Here is a 20,392-nt window from a genome sequence, read left to right as displayed (position 1 = left end):
AGAATGCCTCTAAGCTTGTTGGAATTTGTGAACCTAAGTGATGAGGACATCCCTACCTCACTACTACCTCCGTCCTTGCCAGTTGAAGATGATCCTGTTGTGAAGCTCAAGTCCAATGAAGTTAGTGTTGGACCAATGACACGAGCTCGTGCGAAGCTACTTAAACAACAGGTGAACTTGTTCCTAAACGATACTTTGATCGATGAGAGCTTTATACTGCCTAAGTCGTATTACTTATGTATGATCAGGTATGAGGAGGAACCAAGCATCGCACGAGGAGGAGAGGAGCAGCTGGACGTGAAGCTGGACATGGAGCTGGACGTGAAGACATCCCATGGACGCGCGAGGGAGGAGCAGGAGGCATGCGCGAGAGGAGGACGCCTTCAGGCCAGCGCCAAGGCCGGTCGGACCGGCCGTGGCACCGGGCCACCCGGTCCCAGCCCCGGTCGACCGGCTCCCACGCCGGATCGGCCCGGTCAAATCCGGGCCCTGCATTTGTGCCAACCGGGAGGGTATCCAGGGGCTCTGGACGCTTAGCCGGTTTCCACCCGGTCCCAGGCCAGGTCCAAACCGGACCACCCGGTCCCAGGCCCGGTCAACCGGATTCCAGACCGGACGTGTCTGAGTCTGTCTCGACCAGATCTATTCTGGGTCGGTTATTCTTGTATCTTTTCGACCTGATGTCGTCCTGAATGCCTATATAAGTCCCCAGGACGCCCCCAAAGTAGCTTGAGACCACGTTTAAGAAAAACCCTAGTTCATAGTTGTTTGCCTTGCAACTCTATTGAATCTCTACACCTTATTGCTTTGATTTGGTGTTGAATCCTTGAAAGTCTTGTGTGATCTGCTGTTCCATTGGGAATTAGACGGTTGCAACTTACCGCTTCGTGGTCGGCGGCTACGTGCGCAAGTGTGTGGAGTTGCGAATATCTTGCAGGGTTGAGAGCTGTTGCATTTGGCGACAGCGACCAATCGAGAGATCTCGTTGCGTCATACAAGTTATCATCAAGTTATCTCCGCTGTGTTCACCGCGTGTTCATCACATCCACCTTCTCTTACTGAGAAGATCGGGCCACCCCTTATCATCTTGGTATCAGATTCTCGGGTTTCCTCGGTAAGCCATCCACAATCCACCCCATAGTTGAGTTGTGAGTGTTTTCCTATCCAGAAAAAGCCAAAAATATTAGGGTTAGGGTTTGCCATAGCCATAGCTTGCACTAATTTCGATTTTTAGTTGCTTATCGTAGTTGTTTTTGCGTACCTTTATCTTTCTTCTAGTAGAATTGTTAGGGTTTGTGTTTTCTTTTTCATCTAGTTAATCATCTAGAGTCAATTTTTGTTTACTCCGAGTCCACATAGCATACAGTGTGTTTGTCCAAACCATAGCCACAGCCTTTCGATATAAGTAACTAGGAACTTCCCCAGAAGAGACTAGTTTTACAGCTCGACAGGCTGCTCATTAGGGTTTTGGTGCTTTGCATATCTTGTTGGCCGTGTTATCAAGGAGTTGAGTCATAAAATCAAAAAAAAAAAGCAAAATCGAAAAGAAGCAAAAAGAGCTACATAGCTGCGTACAAAAAGAAAAATACAAAAAAGAAAAGTGAAGTGCTAGTAGAATCAAGTGAAGTCCTAAGTTTTCTTTAACTGCACATGTAGTTGAGCAATCTTGTGCCTGTTTCGTTGAGCTTTGCTAGCGTCTCTCGAGTGCATTGCAACCTTTCAACCATATAGTTGCATTGCCACATTTATCACCTTGTGTGAGTATCTTTGGTTGTCTACGGTCAGCGCTAGAGCTTGTTATTGGTGCAAATAGGTAGCCTACCTATAGCCCCACATATATCATGCTTTGTCGTGTGATTGTTCTTATACCCTTGATATTCGCTTCGCTACATCCGTGCACTAGTTGTTACTACTAGTGGTACGCAACACTAATTTACTTTGGAACGGTAAGATTTCCTTTTCTTATCAGTTTTGAGTGAGTTGTGAGAGTACCACCACATATTTTTTTGATTTAGTGCACTAACCTACTAACCATGTCTTCTAGTAATGCTAAACTTGTTAACCAGAAAGACAAGGATGCTGCAGATCTGATAACATGGAGGGATTTTGAGGCTCTTCGTAATGAGATGCGGCGTGAATTCCGCATTGAGGATGATGGGCTTAGGGGAGAGGTCCAAGAGATCAACCAAAAGCTGGATGCTACTAATGAGACCGTTACTGCAATGGCTGATCAAATGATAGATATTCAGCGCACTCTTCAAACTTTGCAATTGGCTGTTGAAAATCTCACAAACCAACAGCAACAACAAGATGAAGACCCTGATGAAGTACCTGGTCGTGGTAATCGTCCCCGTGGTTGGGGTCCACTTGGCCGCCATGGTTGTGGACAAGATGAGGAAGATGGATTGGGTAAGCCCAAGTTCACCATACCCAAGTTTGAAGGAGGAGCTGACGTTGAAGAATACCTTACTTGGGAGCTCAAGATTGAGAAGTTATGGAGCTTACATCCGAATTACACTAAAGATAGGAAGATCAAGCTTGCTTCTTCCGAATTTGATGGTTATGCATTGCGTTGGTGGGATACACTTGTTCGTAATCGCCAAGCGGATGGTGTGCAGCCTATTATCACGTGGCGTGCTATGAAGGAGGCGATGAATTCTCGGTTTGTGCCCACTACTTATTTGCGTACAATATTTGATAAGTTGACCCTGTTGAGGCAAGGTGTGAAGACTGTGGATGAATACTACATGGAGATGGAGATGCTTACGCAGCGTGGCCATGTCCGTGAGTCTCTAGAGATGACAATGCAGCGTTTTCTCAATGGATTGAAGTATGATGTCAAAGACATTGTTCGTCATTACAACTACACCAATATGAATCAATTGTTACATCATGCAAGAGAAGCTGAATCACAGTTGGCTGACCAAGCAAAGGTTAAGGGACGTGCTACGGGAGCTGGGCGCTTCACGCCTCGCGCGCCCCCACCTGCGGCGCCGGCGCCATCGACGCGCTCTGCACCTTACTCTACTCTGCCTAGCAAGCCGGGCTCCAATGTGTCTAACACAAAGAAGTCCGAATCTACTGCAAGTACGAGTGGTTCTAGCATGTCTACTGCGCGCAACCGTGATATGGTTTGTCATACATGTGGTGGCAAGGGTCACTTCAAGAGAGATTGTCCTAACCGCAAAGTCATGATTATCAATGAGGACAATGAGTATGAGACTGGAGATGATGTTGATCCAAATGCTCCAGACGATGATGACTATGACACTGATGGTGAAGATGCATATCCTTCTGATGCTCGCACTATCGTTGTGTCGCAGCGTGCTCTTAATGTGTTGCCTAGTGCATCTACTAAGCGCTGCAATTTGTTTCAAACCAAGGCTTTAGTTGGTCCTGACAAGGCTTGCAAGGTCATTATTGATGGCGGGAGTTGCCGCAATTTAGCAAGCAAGGAGTTGTGTACCAAGCTGAAGTTGAAGTATCTACCGCACCCGCATCCATACTATATTCAGTGGTTGAGCAACAATGGTGAGATGAAGGTAAACCACATGGTGCGTGTTGAGTTTGAGATTGGACCGTATAAGGATTGCATTGATTTTGATGTGGTTCCTATGACGGTGTGTCACCTACTATTGGGTCGGCCATGGCTCTATGAACATTCTGTGCAACACAATGGCCGTGCCAATACATATCACTTGGAGTACAAGGGCAAGAAAATTAACTTACAGCCTATGTCACCACAACAAATTGTCAATGAGTCTCGTCAGAAGATTGAAGTAAACTTGGAGGATGCACCTCTAGATAGGCGAGAGAATTGTAATGTCGTGAGTGATATAACGAAAAGTGAGAGAGTGAATTCCTTAGTGATTTTAGCCACCAAAGAATACATGAGATAATTTAGTGAGGATCCTACAGCCATGCCTATTGTGCTTATGTACAGGGGTACGGTTTTGGTTTCTAACGACATGACCCCTCTTCCTCTTGGTGTTTCTAATGTTTTGCAGGAATTCGGTGACGTGTTTCCAGAGGAGGTGCCCGCAGGACTACCACCATTGCATGGTATTGAGCATCAAATTGACTTGATCCCCGGAGCATCGCTGCCCAATAGGGCACCATATATAACAAATCCCGAAGAGACAAAGGAGATAAAGAAGCAAGTACAAGCGCTACTCGACAAAGGTTATATCCGCATAAGCCTTAGTCCTTGTGATGTTCCTGTTATTCTAGTTCCTAAGAAAGATGGTACATGGCGTATGTGCGTAGATTGTAGAGCGATAAACAACATTACTATTCGTTATCGTCATCCTATTCCCCGTTTAGAGGATATGCTAGATGAATAGAGTGGTGTTGCTATTTTCTCTAAAATTGATTTGCGTAGTGGTTATCATCAAATTAGGATGAAAGAAGGGGATGAGTGGAAAACAGCCTTTAAAACAAAATTTGGTTTATATGAGTGGTTAGTAATGCCTTTTGGTTTAACTAATGCACCTAGCACCTTCATGAGACTGATGAACCATGTTTTGCGTGATTTTATTGGCAAGTTTGTGGTTGTGCACTTTGATGACATATTAATCTACAGCCGCAATGAATCTGATCATACTATACATATTAGACATGTTTTGCAAGTGTTGCGTGATAATCAACTCTATGGTAATCTTGAGAAGTGCACATTTTGCAAAGATAAGGTCATATTTCTGGGTTATGTTGTCTCTAAGCATGGAGTAGAAGTAGATGTGTCTAAAATTGAAGCTATTCAAAATTGGCCTACTCCCATGAATGTGAGTCAAGTAAGAAGCTTTCATGGTCTAGCTGGGTTTTATAGAAGATTTGTGCCCAACTTTAGTACTATTGCTGCACCTTTGAATGATTTGACTAAAAAGGGTGTTGTTTTTGAGTGGGGCGTAGCCCAATATCATGCTTTTGATGAACTTAAGAGATTGTTAACTTCTGCATCGTTGCTTGCACTTCCTGATTTCAATAAGAAATTTGAGATTGAATGTGATGCTAGTGGTATTGCAATTGGTGGTGTGTTGATGCAAGAGGGTCGCCCAATTGCATATTTTTCTGAGAAACTTTCTGGTGCTAAGTTGAACTATCCAATATATGATAAATAATTGTATGCTTTAATTAGAGTTCTTGAGGTTTGGCAACATTACTTGTGGCCAAAAGAATTTATCATACATTCTGATCATGAAGCTTTGAAATATCTGAAAGCCCAATCTACTTTGCATAAGCGTCTTGCTAAGTGGGTTGAGTTCATTGAGTCTTTTCCATACATTATTAAGCATAAGAAGGGAAAAGATAATATTGTTGCTGATGCTTTATCTAGGAAGAATATGCTATTAACTCAACTTGATGTTAAAATTCCTGGATTAGAGATATTATGTGATTAGTATGCTACTGATCATGATTTTGCTGAACCATATCGCTTGTGTGCTATTGGTAAAGCATGGGAAAAATATCACATACATGATGAGTTCTTATTTAGGGCTAACAAACTATGTGTTCCAGAATCGTCTGTGCGTTTGCTCTTATTGCAGGAATCACATGTTGGAGGTTTGATGGGTCACTTTGGGCGTGAGAAGACGCTACTCATGCTAGCTGACCACTTTTATTGGCCAAAGATGAGGCGGGACGTGGATAGATATGTGAAGAGATGCATTATAACAAGTCCAAGTCCAAGCTGAAGCCTCACGGTTTGTATACTCCTTTACCGGCACCTACTACACCATGGGAAGATATAAGTATGGATTTTGTGTTGGGTTTGCCGCGTACTAAGAGAGGCCATGATTCTATATTTGTGGTAGTGGATAGATTCTCTAAGATGTCACACTTTATTGCCTGCCACAAGAGCGACGATGCGTCACATATTGCTGACCTGTTTTTCAGGGAGATTGTACGTCTACATGGAGTCCTGAAGACTATTGTTTCTGATCGTGACGGGAAGTTTATGAGCTACTTCTGGAAGACGCTTTGGAAAAAGCTGGGGACGAAGCTGCTTTTCAGCACTACTTGTCATCACCAAACTGATGGTAAAACTGAAGTGGTGAATAGAACATTGTCACAACTGTTGAGATCCATGATCAAGAAGAACCTGAAGGAGTGGGAAGAGTGTTTGCCGCATGTGGAGTTTGCTTACAACAGGGCGGTACATTCTACCACAGAGCTGTGTCCTTTTGAGGTGGTTTATGGTTTCAAACCCATTACTCCGCTTGATTTGTTGCCTCTACCCATACATGAGAGAGTCAATATGGAGGCATCCAAGAGGGCAGATTTTGTGAGAAAAATACATTTGAAGACTAAAGAGTTGATAGAAAAGAAAGGCAAGAGCAATGCTGCAAGGATGAATAAGAAGCGCAAGGAGATGTTGTTCAAGCCTGGTGATATGGTCTGGGTACATTTTCGCAAGGATAGGTTCCCGGAGCTGTGGAAGTCCAAGTTGCTTCGTCGTGGTGCTGGTCCTTACAAAGTGCTTGCCAAGATCAATGATAATGCATACTCAATAGATCTTCCAGAAGATGAGTTTGGTGTCAGTAATTCTTTCAATGTTGCTGATTTGACACCATCTGACGGAGAATACCTTGGAGCGTCGAGGTCGACGCCTTTTGAAGGGAGGGGGAGATGATGAGGACATCCCTACCTCACTACTACCTCCGTCATTGTCAGTTGAAGATGATCCTGCTGTGAAGCTCAAGTCCAATGAAGTTAGGATTGGACCAATGACACCAGCTCGTGCGAAGCTACTTAAACAAGAGGTGAACTTGTTCCTAAACGATACTTTGATCGATGAGAGCATTATACTGCCTAAGTCGTATTACTTATGTATGATCAGGTATGAGGAGGAACCAAGCATCGCATGAGGAGGAGAGGAGCAGCTGGACGTCTTCAGGCCGGCGCCAGGGCCGGTCGGACCGGTCATGGCACCGGGCCACCCGGTCCCAGCCCCGGTCGACCGGCTCCCACGCCGGATCGGCCCAGTCAAAACCGGGCCCTGCATTTGTGCCAACTGGGCGAGTATCCAGGGGCTCTGGACGCTTAGCCGGTTTCCACCCGGTCCCAGGCCCGGTCCAAACCGGACCACCCGGTCCCAGGCCCGGTCAACCGGATTCCAGACCGGACGTGTCCGAGTCTGTCTCGACCAGATCTATTCTGGATCGGTTATTCTTGTATCTTTTCGACCTGAGGTCGTCCTGAACGCCTATATAAGTCCCCAGGACGCCCCCAAAGTAGCTTGAGACCACGTTTAAGAAAAACCTTAGTTCATGGTTGTTTGCCTTGCAACTCTATTGAATCTCTACACCTTATTGCTTTGATTTGGTGTTGAATCCCTGAAAGTCTTGTGTGATCTGCTGTTCCATTGGGAATTAGACGGTTGCAACTTACCGCTTCGTGGTCGGTGGCTACGTGCGCAAGTGTGTGGAGTTGCGAATATCTTGCAGGGTTGAGAGCTGTTGCATCTGGCGACAGGGATGTAACATCCCAAGTTTTCAATAAAAGAAACAAGAGAGAGATTCCAAGAATCCAAAAATGAGAGTCAACAAAAACTTTTTCTCATCATATAGGACTATGCATGTAGATCACCTTATTAATTATGTGAGTGTGCAATTGCCATGATACTTGCTTATGTGTTTACCTTTGCTCTAAAAACACTCACCATGATCTCTTGATCATCCAAATACAAAGAAAAAGAAAAGAGAAAAGAAAATATAAAAATCCATTTCAACACACACATATGGCTTAGGCCATTTTCACAAATCCTTAATCTAGAACATTTTGGTTTGCACCATTGGGTGTAAATGGATACTAAACACTTTTTAACACTTTTGGAAACAATCAAACTCAATTCAAATCAAATTTGAATCAAATTTGAGCTCACATGTGATTATGGTCATATGTGACAATTTCAGCATGATACCCACTTTGAGCCCCTGGTTTTTGAGATTTCACCTCTACACTTGACCAACTCTTTGCACCTCATCCAAGACAACATCAAGGAGAACAACTTTGCTCAAAACCACACCCCCAAACTTGGTCTCAATTTCAAATTAGAAGCAAGCCAAGTGGAGACTTTGAATCAGATTTAAGATCATATGCAAAATGGGTTTTTGCATTTCAATTCCATTTTGATCACCACCACCACCAATATACTCCATTTAATATATGATGACACTCCACCAAAAATCTTTTCAAAATTCCAAATTAATTTTCTTGCGGGCATTAAACCAAACACCTTGCAGGCAGGGTGGAGAATTGTGCCCATGCTGGAAAATGGAGAAGACTTGGTCCAACCCTGGCTCTCCTCTGCAGCACTGGAACCTCCACTCACCTCCCAGCACCAGTGCCACCACTTGCCACCATCCCTGCTTGCTCACAATGACAATGGCATGACCATGCCGTGGCATGGCATGGCCACCACTTGCCATCTCTCTCCCCTCTCGCCTCAGCTCTGCATCGTGATGTCTTGGACGCTCCCTGTACTCTCCTGAGCCAGCCCGTGCCTCCCCTTGGTCACCACGACGCCTGCACACGCCAGCATCGACGTGGCCAGACGCACCCAGGCGTGCACACGCACGCGCCAGTGCGCGCACGACGAGCGCCCTGGACGCGCCAGAGCATGACGACCCTCGCTCACTCGCATCACCTCAGCCCTCTCTCTCAGCGCCAGTCGACGCACGACGCCACCCTGAAGCGCCTAGACATGGCCCCTGGCCCGCGGGAACGCCACAGATGACGATCGCGTCCACGACCGTCTGCCATGGCCTGCGCGCTCCTGTCAAGCTCACCGTCGCGTCCGTGCCTCGTTTTCCCCACAATCACGCGCTACAGCACCGCAAGGACGTCGCCTGCAAGCGAGCGTCATCGCCAGTGCCCCTGCAACCACCTACCGCCGACGCCATGGCTGACCTCATTTGAGCTCCACGGCCACCTCCCTCTGCTATAAAAGGAGGACTCCTCCACTCGAATTGAGCACACCGATCACTTCCTCTCCTCACCCAGCCCCTCCTTGACCTCTCAATTTACTCGATTAGCCACACCCCTGCCCCAATTGCAAGATCATCACTGCCGCCAGTACACGGAGCTCGCCGGAGATGGAGGCCGCCCCAGGAAACGCCGCTGCTACCAGGGGGTTCCTCGTCTTCGACAACGTCGCGGCACACCACTCCGACGCTCGCCGGAGCTCCGACGGCCGCTCCGACCCCCTACTGCCGCCGCCCGTAAGTGCACATCTTGCCAGAGACGACGACTCCTCTGGGCCGTCGATCCGTCGCCTAATCGCACGGCCCTCTTTTCTCGTACCGTTTCGCTGGCCAACTCCCACTGACGCGTGGCCCCCGCACGTCAGGCGGCCCGCTGTGCTAGACGCAGTACTGGGCCGGCCCACTTCTTTTCCCCTGTGCAGCCCAATCGCTCTTCCCGCCTAAGCCCACAAATTCAAAAATGAATTTTCGAATTAAGTTAATTCCTCTCTGATGCTGTTTTCAAAATTAAACAAGATAAAATCCACCAAACCAAATTTTACAAATTTTATATATTTGGAAAGCTTAGGATTTTATCTACACAATGCCACTGGATTGAACACTAGATCTATTATAGAATTAAAGTAGGGAAATAAACAAGGCAGGGACTTTTCTGCCTTAGAAAAATTATTAAAAATCAACCACAAATGCTTTTAAGTTAATTCCAACTCCTACAAATCACATTACACTTGTACTAATTGTTTTTGCAAAACTTTGCCATGCTTACTTTGAATGATCATGGCCTAGTTTAATTAAAGGGCTATATGGCTATTTCTAGTCAAAGATATTGTCCAAAACTATTAATAAATCATATGGGAGTTTTTCTCTCATTTCAATCTTGTCACCAACAATTCAAATTGGGTGTAGAGACTCTGGTCATATAGGCCTCCTATGAATTGTTGATGATATTAAATCTTTACCATGCTAGGATTAAATTGTATGAGGTGCTACACCTCATTTAAATCATTTTCTTAAATGATAAGTATGAAGAGGTTGACTTTGGTCAACCTAGGTCATATATTATTCATGAGAAAAATTAAATCTTAATAAGATAATGAGAGGAAATTATTTCTCTAAATAAATAAAAATAACACCCAAGTTAGTATGAGAGGAAATTATTTTTCTTAAATAAGAAAAACACATCCACCAACTTAATAGTAATGTGTGATGCTAGTTTAAGTTGTGTAAATCATGTGTGTGCTTAGTTTAGTAAATAAGTTTGGTATGATGATTGTGTACCCCGTATTCGTATTTTAGACGCTAGTACCGAGGAGTATCAAGAGGAGGAGGAGGTCTACTTCCAAGGAGAAGAAGACCACTTTGACCAATTACCCAACCAAGGCAAGATAATACTCTTGCAAAGTGCAAAGCTCACCATGAGCAAGGCATTACCCATTTACTTTATGTTCATGAGCCTACTTCCCAGTTTTATTTCCAAGCTTTATTTACCTTTGTTTTATCAAAGTACTTTTTGATTCATGATTCACTTGGTTAATATTGGATTTGTACAAGAGTATCAAAGTTAGCCTAGAAGCAAAGCAAAGTAATTAGCACCCCTCATACCTAGATGCTAGTGCTAAATTAAAAATGACTACTCTAGATGGGAACATGTGTGGTGAAATGATAATGGTGAAAACTATGAAATGAGTTTTGAAGGTGAATATGACCAAGAGAAGGTAGTGATTTTTGATTAAAAACTAATATTGGTTTGGATGCGATACCTTTCCAATTCTTGAGTACCCCCACAATACCTGATTATGGGTAAGGGCTTAACTAGAAGTTTATGTATCTTAGTATGGGTTCCTCTCGAACGCACATCATAGGGGTTATGCCGAGGCTGCCTCCGTTGTTGAGAAATGATGTGAATTGAAGTGAATTGTACGGCCAAGCCCTGTGCAGTTCCCAGGTTGACAGTTGGTCTTCACTGGGAGGCCAAGCTCATGGGGAGAGGTGCTCATACTAGGGTTAGTAAATGAAAGGTTATGGTTGATAATCCGCGTATTGTGTTACGATGATTCGGGGTTATCCAGACGGATGAAATCAAATGTTGTGGCACAAGTGTGCAACCTCTGCAGAGTGTAAACCTATTCGAATAGCCGTGTCCACGGTTACGGACGGTTGGAAAGGCCATACAGTTTCCAGTGTTAGATCTTGAAAATATTGATGAAATGAATGGTGACTTGTTTTTGAATCACAACCAAGTTGTGGGAATGACACTAATGTTCCCACCTGAGTTAGTTAGCAATTGAATAAATCTTTAGCAAATAATTGTGAACTAAAACTGGCTTTATGCAAAGAAACTAGAGCTTAGCACCCCCTTACTAGAATTGCTAGCACTTACACTAGTATTAAGTTTGCGAGTACTTAAAGTACTCACGGCTATGTCCTTGGCTATTCAAATGGCCAGACTATGAAGAGGAGCAGCAGTACGAGGAGGACGGTCAGCAGGACGTCTACCACAACTAGGAGTCTGCTAACGTCAAGCGTTGGCCTGTGGACTATAGAGTCCATTTATCTTTACGCTTCCGCTATGAACTTGTGTTTGTTCTTTGATCAATAGATCAACTATTTGTGTAATATGGATCATGTGATTCCAAATTGTAAGACATTATGGGTTGTAATGAATGATGACTGTGATACTTAACTATTATGCCTCGCAACAAAAATATTCCTGGGATTGCGATGTATGACATAATAGGCATTCGGACTTAAAAATCCGGGTGTTGACAAGTTGGTATCAGAGCCATTGTTTGACCTTAGGAGACCCTAGTTTAGAATGGACGTTCTAACAAAGTTAGTTTCACAAAAACAAAGAAAATGAATATTTGCAAAAATTTATACCCCTCCTTTCCTTGAGATCTTTCAAAAATGATATGCCATGCTCTTCCTCATAAAAGTACTTAAAATTTTCACACACTTGTTCACTCTCTAACTTACTCATCCAATTCACTTTCAGATGGAGCTGACCAACGTGAAGTTTTACCAGCTCGGGAACGGCGGGGACTTGATCTTCGAGAGGAATCTCGACGGTCTGTCGGAGCACCTTGGGCGCCCCCACCCCGAGTTTCACGGAGTCGAGGTCAACGACCAGCACGGAGGGGAGCTTCAGTGGGTTATCACCGCTGACCTGAGGGGCAAGGTGGAGCCTCCTACTTCTGAGAGGATCCTCTTTTCCTTCAGGGAAAGCAGCTGGCTGGACGGACTCGCACGTGCTCTTCAGGAGGCACTTGCGCGTCTGTGCGGACAGAACGTGGTAGCCGTGCTCGCGTCTCGCTTTGCTCACCATGCAAGGCGTGATGCCTTTGGAGTACCCATGCAGGTACCGATGCACCCCCAGCTGAGGCACCATGTGGACCATCTAGACTACATGTTGTACCAGACCCAGAAGGAGCTGGATAACTCCCGTGGTTACGCGAACCAGACTCACTTTGCACTGACTCAGCATGGTGAGGCCATCAGGATGCTCAACAAGGACCGCAAGTCACTCCGCTTGCAGCGTGCCAAGTAGGATGCTACCATAGTGCGCCTTCGCGCCAAGATAGCAGCCTTGGAGATCACAGTCAAGGCCCAGGAGGACCAGCTGAGAGAGATTGAGGAGGACGATGGAGGCATCGACCTTCAGGGAGGAGAAGCCTTCCTGAGTGACGACGACGACTTTGAGGAGGACGAGGATCCCGAGGAGGTGGACTACGAGTTCCTGGAGGCCGCAGAGGATGGGATCATCCCCATCGATGTGGACGTCGATGTTGAGGAGTAGTTGCACTAGCTTCACTTATGTAGGTGTGAGTTGTATCCCGCCCCATGTATCGTAGCTTGGAGAAGAAGGGTTCTTAAAACCCTTAGTGTGTTCGCTTGTAATGTGTTTGGTTTGCTATGAATGAATGTTTGTGTGTTATGTGCCTCATCAAAAGACTTCAAGTTTTCAGTTTTAAAACATACCCAAAACAAGCCATAGAAAATTCCCTCTCGTCTCATGATCTATCTACATGTTCAGATGGCTCGTCCGCATCGCAACGCGAACCCGGATGCTATGATGCAACTGCTGCAGACCCTGATGGCAGACAGGGAGACTGACAGAGCTGAACGTCAAGCCAGCATAGCAGCACTGCAACAATTAGCCAACAACCAGCATGGCCATGGAAACCATGATCACCCAGGGTCCAAACTCAAAAATTTCCAAAACACCAACCCACCTGTCTTCAGCAAGACTGAAGAGCCTTTAGATGCAGATGATTGGCTGCAAACAATGGAAAACAACTTGGAAGTAGCTGGAGTTGATGAGAATGAGAAGGTGCTGTTTGCTACGCACTACCTCGCAGGACCAGCAAGAGCTTGGTGGACCAGCACCCGTGCCATGAACGCATGACAGATGATGACTTGGGCTGACTTCAAGCTCAAGTTCAGCAAGTATCATGTACCACCAGGTTTGATCAAGAAGATGAGGGATGAATTCCGTGAACTGAAGCAAGGACGGATGTCGGTGGTAGAATACCGCGACAGGTTTCTCACCCTGTCAAGGTACGCCCCCGATGAAACCGACACTACTGAGAAAAGGAAGGAGAGATTCCTGAATGGTCTGCACGACGAGATGCAGACAGTACTAGTCAACATCCCCTTTGCCGGCCTCGAAGCCCTAGTGGATTCTGCCATCCAGATGGAAGGCAAACTGCACCAAGCAAATGAGAACCGAAAGCGCCGCATGATGCATCAAAGCGGGCCCAGCAATACCCCACGGTATCGCCCTAGCTCAAGCTGTGGTTTTGCCCCCAGAAACAACAAGCCCCAGAACCAGATGTCGCGCCCCGGTTTTTAGAACCGGAGTGGAGGAAACCCAAGGCCAGGAGGCCCCCACCACAACAACAGTAACTCCTATGTGCACCACAACAACAACTTCAACCGCGCTCCGCCGAGAGCCCCCAACAACAACAACAACAACAACACCAGCACGGCACCAAGGACAGGAAGCAACGCCATCCCCGTTGCAACCAAGGACAAGGCCACCATCACCTGCTATGAATGTGGAGTTGTGGGACACTACTCCAATGAGTGCCCCAAAAGGCTGGCCAAGCTCGCCGGCAACACCGCGGCACCTGCTCAGCAGCAACGCCGTGTCTCCACCGGCAAGAAGTTCGCCCCCAACAACCCGAACAACCGTGGAGGTCGCCTCTACCACATGAACGCCGAGGAAGCCCAGGAAGCACCAGATGTGGTGCTGGGTATGTTCTCTGTTAACTCAATACCAAGCAAGAGTGTTGTTTGATTCAGGAGCATCGCATTCATTTGTTACGTGAAGATTTTGTGTGCACTAGTAAGATTCAACCAATCAGCTTGAAACATGTCATGATGGTTCAAATACCTGGATCAACAACTAAAGCTAGAAAATTTTGCAAAGATGTACCCATCGAATTCATGAAATAGATTTTTATGCAAACTTGATTGTTCGGGAACAAAAGGATTGGAAGTAGTACTGGGTATGGATTGGATGGCGAAACATCATGGATTGATAGACTGCGCCAAGAAGGCCATCACCACGACTAGTAGCACCGGAATAAAAATAGAACATGTGTCTGAGAAACTGCCCAGAAATTTCACCTGCAACCAAAGTGTAGCTAAACCAACTCTGGATCAAATCAGGGTCGTCTGTCGATACCCTGATGTGTTTCCAGATGATCTACCCGGTATGCCCCCAGATCGGGATATCGAGTTTATCATCGAGTTAATTCCTGGAACAGGACCCATAGCCCAGAGAGCCTATAGCATGAACCCGGCAGAATTAGTGGAGCTGAAGAAGCAACTGGATGATATGTTACACAAAGGTCTGATTCGAGCAAGTGCGTCGCCTTGGAGATCACCAGTTTTATTTGTGGATAAGAAGGATGGTGCCAATCGGTTATGTACAGATTATCGTAAACTTAATGATGTCACCGTCAAAAACAAATACCCCTTGCCAAAGATAGAAGATCTGTTTGACCAGCTGGCCGGTGCCACAGTATTCTCCAAGATTGACCTTAGGACTGGTTACCATCAACTGAAGATTCGTGCAACGGATATCCCCAAAACTGCCTTCACCACCAGATATGGACTGTATGAGTACAATGTCATGTCATTTGGATTAACCAATGCCCCCGCTTATTTCATGAACCTCATGAATAAGATCTTCATGAACTTTTTGGATAAATTTGTCGTTGTCTTCATCGACGACATCCTTATCTACTCCAAAACCGAAGAAGAACATAAGCAACACCTGGAAGTTATCCTAGAAACCCTTAGGCAACACAAGTTGTATGCCAAGTTCAGCAAGTGCGAGTTTTGGTTGAAGGAAGTAGGATTCCTGGGACATATCTTGTCTGCAGGAGGTATTGCCGTGGATCCCGCCAAGATCAAGACAGTTACAGAATGGAAAGCCCCAACCACTCAGACCGAGGTCCGCGCATTTCTTGGATTAGCGGGATATTACCGCCGATTCGTTGAAGGATTTTCCAGCATAGCCCAACCCATGACTCAACTGTTGAAGAAGGATAAGAAGTTTGAATGGACTGATAAATGTGAAGAAAGTTTCCAAAAACTCAAGAGCAGATTGACCACAGCCCCAATATTGATCATGCCGGACATCACCAAGCCATTTGACGTCTACTGTGATGCATCCAAGATTGGTCTCGGATGTGTGTTGATGCAAGAAGGCAAGGTGATATCATATCTGTCCCGGCAACTGAAGCAGCATGAGCAGAACTATCCAACCCATGACCTCGAGCTTGCAGCCGTAGTGTTAGCCCTGAAGGTTTGGCGTCATTACCTCATGGGTAATCGATGCGAGATCTATTCTGATCACAAGAGCCTGAAGTATATCTTCACACAGAAGGAGCTGAATATGAGGCAGAGAAGATGGTTAGAGTTAATCAAGGATTATGATATGGAAATCCACTATCACCCCGGCAAGGCCAATGTGGTAGCGGATGCCCTGAGTAGACTGCCGTGTCAGTTAAACTCCATGATAGCAGAAGAACAGCCTAGCCTATACCAAGAGTTTGAACAGTTTAGACTGGAGCTAGTTAGTGAGGGATACCTAGCCAGCATAGAGCTGCAGCCTACTTTGATTAGTCAGATCAAAGCAGCCCAAAAGGGAAATGCCAGCATTGACGGAATCAAGAGTCAGATAGCTGCAGGAAAGGCACCAGGGTTCACCGTAGATGAAGAAGGAGTACTTTGGTACAATGGTCGCCTGTGTGTACCGTCAGATTCAGAATTGAAGCAAGTCATACTGAAGGAAGCTCACGACACCCTGTATTCCATTCACCCCGGAGGAACCAAGATGTACCAAGACCTGAAGGAACAATTCTGGTGGCATGGAATGAAGCGAGAGATAGGAAGCTACATCACCAAGTGTGATATCTGTCAACGAGTCAAGACAGAACATCAACGACCTGCAGGACTGTTGCAACCCTTACAGATTCCTGAGTGGAAATGGGATTCTGTCGGTATGGACTTTATCACAGGATTGCCCAAATCTAGCAGAGGAAATTACTCCATTTGGGTAGTCATCGATAGGTTAACCAAGGTTGCACATTTCATCCCTGTCAAGACCACCTACCAAGGCCCAAAGCTAGCAGAGTTATACATCTCCAGAATAGTCGCCCTGCACGGAACCCCAAAGTCAATAGTGTCAGATAGAGGATCACAGTTCACCTCAAGATTCTGGCAAAAGGTGAATCAAGGACTAGGAACCCGTCTGAATTTCAGCACCGCTTATCACCCGCAGACTGAAGGACAGACCGAGAGAGTCAACCAGATACTCGAGGACATGCTAAGAGCCTGTGTACTGGAATATGGATCCAAATGGGAAGACTGCCTACCTTACACAGAATTCTCGTATAACAACAGCTACCAAGCCAGCTTACAGATGGCCCCCTTTGAAGCCCTGTACGGAAGGAAGTGCCGTACCCCTCTGAACTGGTCAGAAGTCGGAGAAAGCCAAGTCTTTGGACCAGATGTTCTTCGAGAAGCCGAAGAGAAGGTGCACAAGATCCGCGAGTACCTCAAGACTGCGCAATCAAGACAGAAGAGCTACGCCGACAAGAGACGCCGAGAGATGACCTTCGAGATTGGAGATTTTGTTTACCTCAAAGTGTCACCCCTCAAAGGAATGCAGAGATTCCAGCTGAAAGGAAAGCTCGCGCCCCGATATGTTGGACCCTTCAAAGTTCTGAGTCGCCAAGGAGAAGTGTCTTATCAACTGGAACTACCAGAAGAAATGGCGGCTGTACACAATGTGTTTCACATCTCACTGCTCCGGAAGTGCTTGGAAGTACCGGAGAAGACTGAAGTATTCAAGAATATAGATCACCGTTCGGTGGATATCAACACGGACTTGACGTACCGCGAAGTGCCTATTCGCATCCTGGAAGAAGCATACAGAACCACCCGCACCAGGAGTATCAAGTTTTTGAAGATTCAGTGGAGCAATCACACCGAAGAAGAAGCCACTTGGGAACGCGAAGAAGATATGAAGAAGGAATACCCAGATCTCTTTAATACCTAGTTTTCTCTCGATCTCGGGACGAGATCTTTTGTAAGGGGGAAGGGTTTGTAACATCCCAAGTTTTCAATAAAAGAAACAAGAGAGAGATTCCAAGAATCCAAAAATGAGAGTCAACAAAAACTTTTTCTCATCATATAGGACTATGCATGTAGATCACCTTATTAATTATGTGAGTGTGCAATTGCCATGATACTTGCTTATGTGTTTACCTTTGCTCTAAAAACACTCACCATGATCTCTTGATCATCCAAATACAAAGAAAAAGAAAAGAGAAAAGAAAATATAAAAATCCATTTCAACACACACATATGGCTTAGGCCATTTTCACAAATCCTTAATCTAGAACATTTTGGTTTGCACCATTTGGTGTAAATGGATACTAAACACTTTTTAACACTTTTGGAAACAATCAAACTCAATTCAAATCAAATTTGAATCAAATTTGAGCTCACATGTGATTATGGTCATATGTGACAATTTCAAAGATGATACCCACTTTGAGCCCCCGGTTTTTGAGATTTCACCTCTACACTTGACCAACTCTTTGCACCTCATCCAAGACAACATCAAGGAGAACAACTTTGCTCAAAACCACACCCCCAAACTTGGTCTCAATTTCAAATTAGAAGCAAGCCAAGTGGAGACTTTGAATCAGATTTAAGATCATATGACAAATGGGTTTTTGCATTTCAATTCCATTTTGATCCCCACCACCACCAATATACTCTATTTAATATATGATGACACTCCACCAAAAATCTTTTCAAAATTCCAAATTATTTTTCTTGCGGGCATTAAACCAAACACCTTGCAGGCAGGGTGGAGAATTGTGCCCATGCTGGAAAATGGAGAAGACTTGGTCCAACCCTGGCTCTCCTCTACAAAGACTGGAACCTCCACTCACCTCCCAGCACCAGTGCCACCACTTGCCACCATCCCTGCTTGCTCACAATGACAATGGCATGACCATGCCGTGGCATGGCATGGCCACCACTTGCCATCTCTCTTCCCTCTCGCCTCAGCCCTGCACCGTGATGTCCTGGACGATCCCTGTACTCTCCTGAGCCAGCCCGTGCCTCCCCTTGGTCACCACGACGCCTGCACACGCCAGCATCGACGTGGCCAGACGCGCCCAGGCGTGCACACGCACGCGCCAGTGCGCGCATGACGAGCGCCCTGGACGCGCCAGAGCGTGACGACCCTCGCTCACTCGCATCACCTCAGCCCTCTCTCTCAGCGCCAGTCGATGCACGACGCCACCCTGAAGCGCCTAGACATGGCCCCTAGCCCGCGGGAACGCCGCAGATGACGATCGCGTCCACGACCGTCCGCCATGGCCTGCGCGCTCCCGTCAAGCTCACCGTCGCGTCCGTGCCTCGTTTTCCCCACAATCACGCGCTACAGCACCGCAAGGACATCGCCTGCAAGCGAGCGTCATCGCCAGTGCCCCTGCAACCCCCTACCGCCGACGCCATGGCTGACCTCATTTGAGCTCCACGGCCACCTCCCTCTGCTATAAAAGGAGGACTCCTCCACTCGAATTGAGCTCATCGATCACTTCCTCTCCTCACCCAGCCCCTCCTCGACCTCTCAATTTACCCGATTAGCCACACCCCTGCCCGAATATCAAGATCATCGCCGCCGCCAGTACACGGAGCTCGCCGGAGAAGGAGGCTGCCCCAGGAAACGCCGCTGCTACCAGGGGGTTCCTCGTCTTCGACAACGTCGTGGCGCACCACTCCGACGCTCGCCGGAGCTCCGACGGCCGCTCCGACCCCCTACTGCCGCCGCCCGTAAGTGCACATCTCGCCGGAGACGACGACTCCTCTGGGCCGTCGATCCGTCGCCTAATCGCACGGCCCTCTTTTCTCGTACCGTTTCGCTGGCCAACTCCCACTGACGCGTGGCACCCGCACGTCAGGCGGCCCGCTGCGCTAGACGCAGTACTGGGCCGGCCCACTTCTTTTCCCCTGTGCAGCCCAATCGCTCTTCCCGCCTAAGCCCACAAATTCAAAAATGAATTTTCGAATTAAGTTAATTCCTCTCTGATGCTGTTTTCAAAATTAAACAAGATAAAATCCACCAAACCAAATTTTACAAATTTTATATATTTGGAAAGCTTAGGATTTTATCTACACAATGCCACTGGATTGAACCCTAGATCTATTATAGAATTAAAGTAGGAAAATAAACAAGGCAGGGACTTTTCTGCCTTAGAAAAATTATTAAAAATCAACCACAAATTCTTTTAAGTTAATTCCAACTCCTACAAATCACATTACACTTGTACTAATTGTTTTTGCAAAACTATGCCATGCTTACTTTGAATGATCATGGCCTAGTTTAATTAAAGGGCTATATGGCTATTTCTAGTCAAAGATATTGTCCAAAACTATTAATAAATCATATGGGAGTTTTTCTCTCATTTAAATCTTGTCACCAACAATTCAAATTGGGTGTAGAGACTCTGGTCATATAGGCCTCCTATGAATTGTTGATGATATTAAATCTTTACCATGCTAGGATTAAATTGTATGAGGTGCTACACCTCATTTAAATCATTTTCTTAAATGATAAGTATGAAGAGGTTGACTTTGGTCAACCTAGGTCATATATTATTCATGAGAAAAATTAAATCTTAATAAGATAATGAGAGGAAATTATTTCTCTAAATAAATAAAAATAACACCCAAGTTAGTATGAGAGGAAATTATTTTTCTTAAATAAGAAAAACACATCCACCAACTTAATAGTAATGTGTGATGCTAGTTTAAGTTGTGTAAATCATGTGTGTGCTTAGTTTAGTAAATAAGTTTGGTATGATGATTGTGTACCC

The sequence above is a fragment of the Lolium rigidum genome, chromosome 5 (genome assembly GCF_022539505.1).
Source record: "Lolium rigidum isolate FL_2022 chromosome 5, APGP_CSIRO_Lrig_0.1, whole genome shotgun sequence".
In the NCBI taxonomy this organism is placed as follows: Eukaryota; Viridiplantae; Streptophyta; class Magnoliopsida; order Poales; family Poaceae; genus Lolium; species Lolium rigidum.
This window is presented reverse-complemented; position numbering follows the sequence as displayed.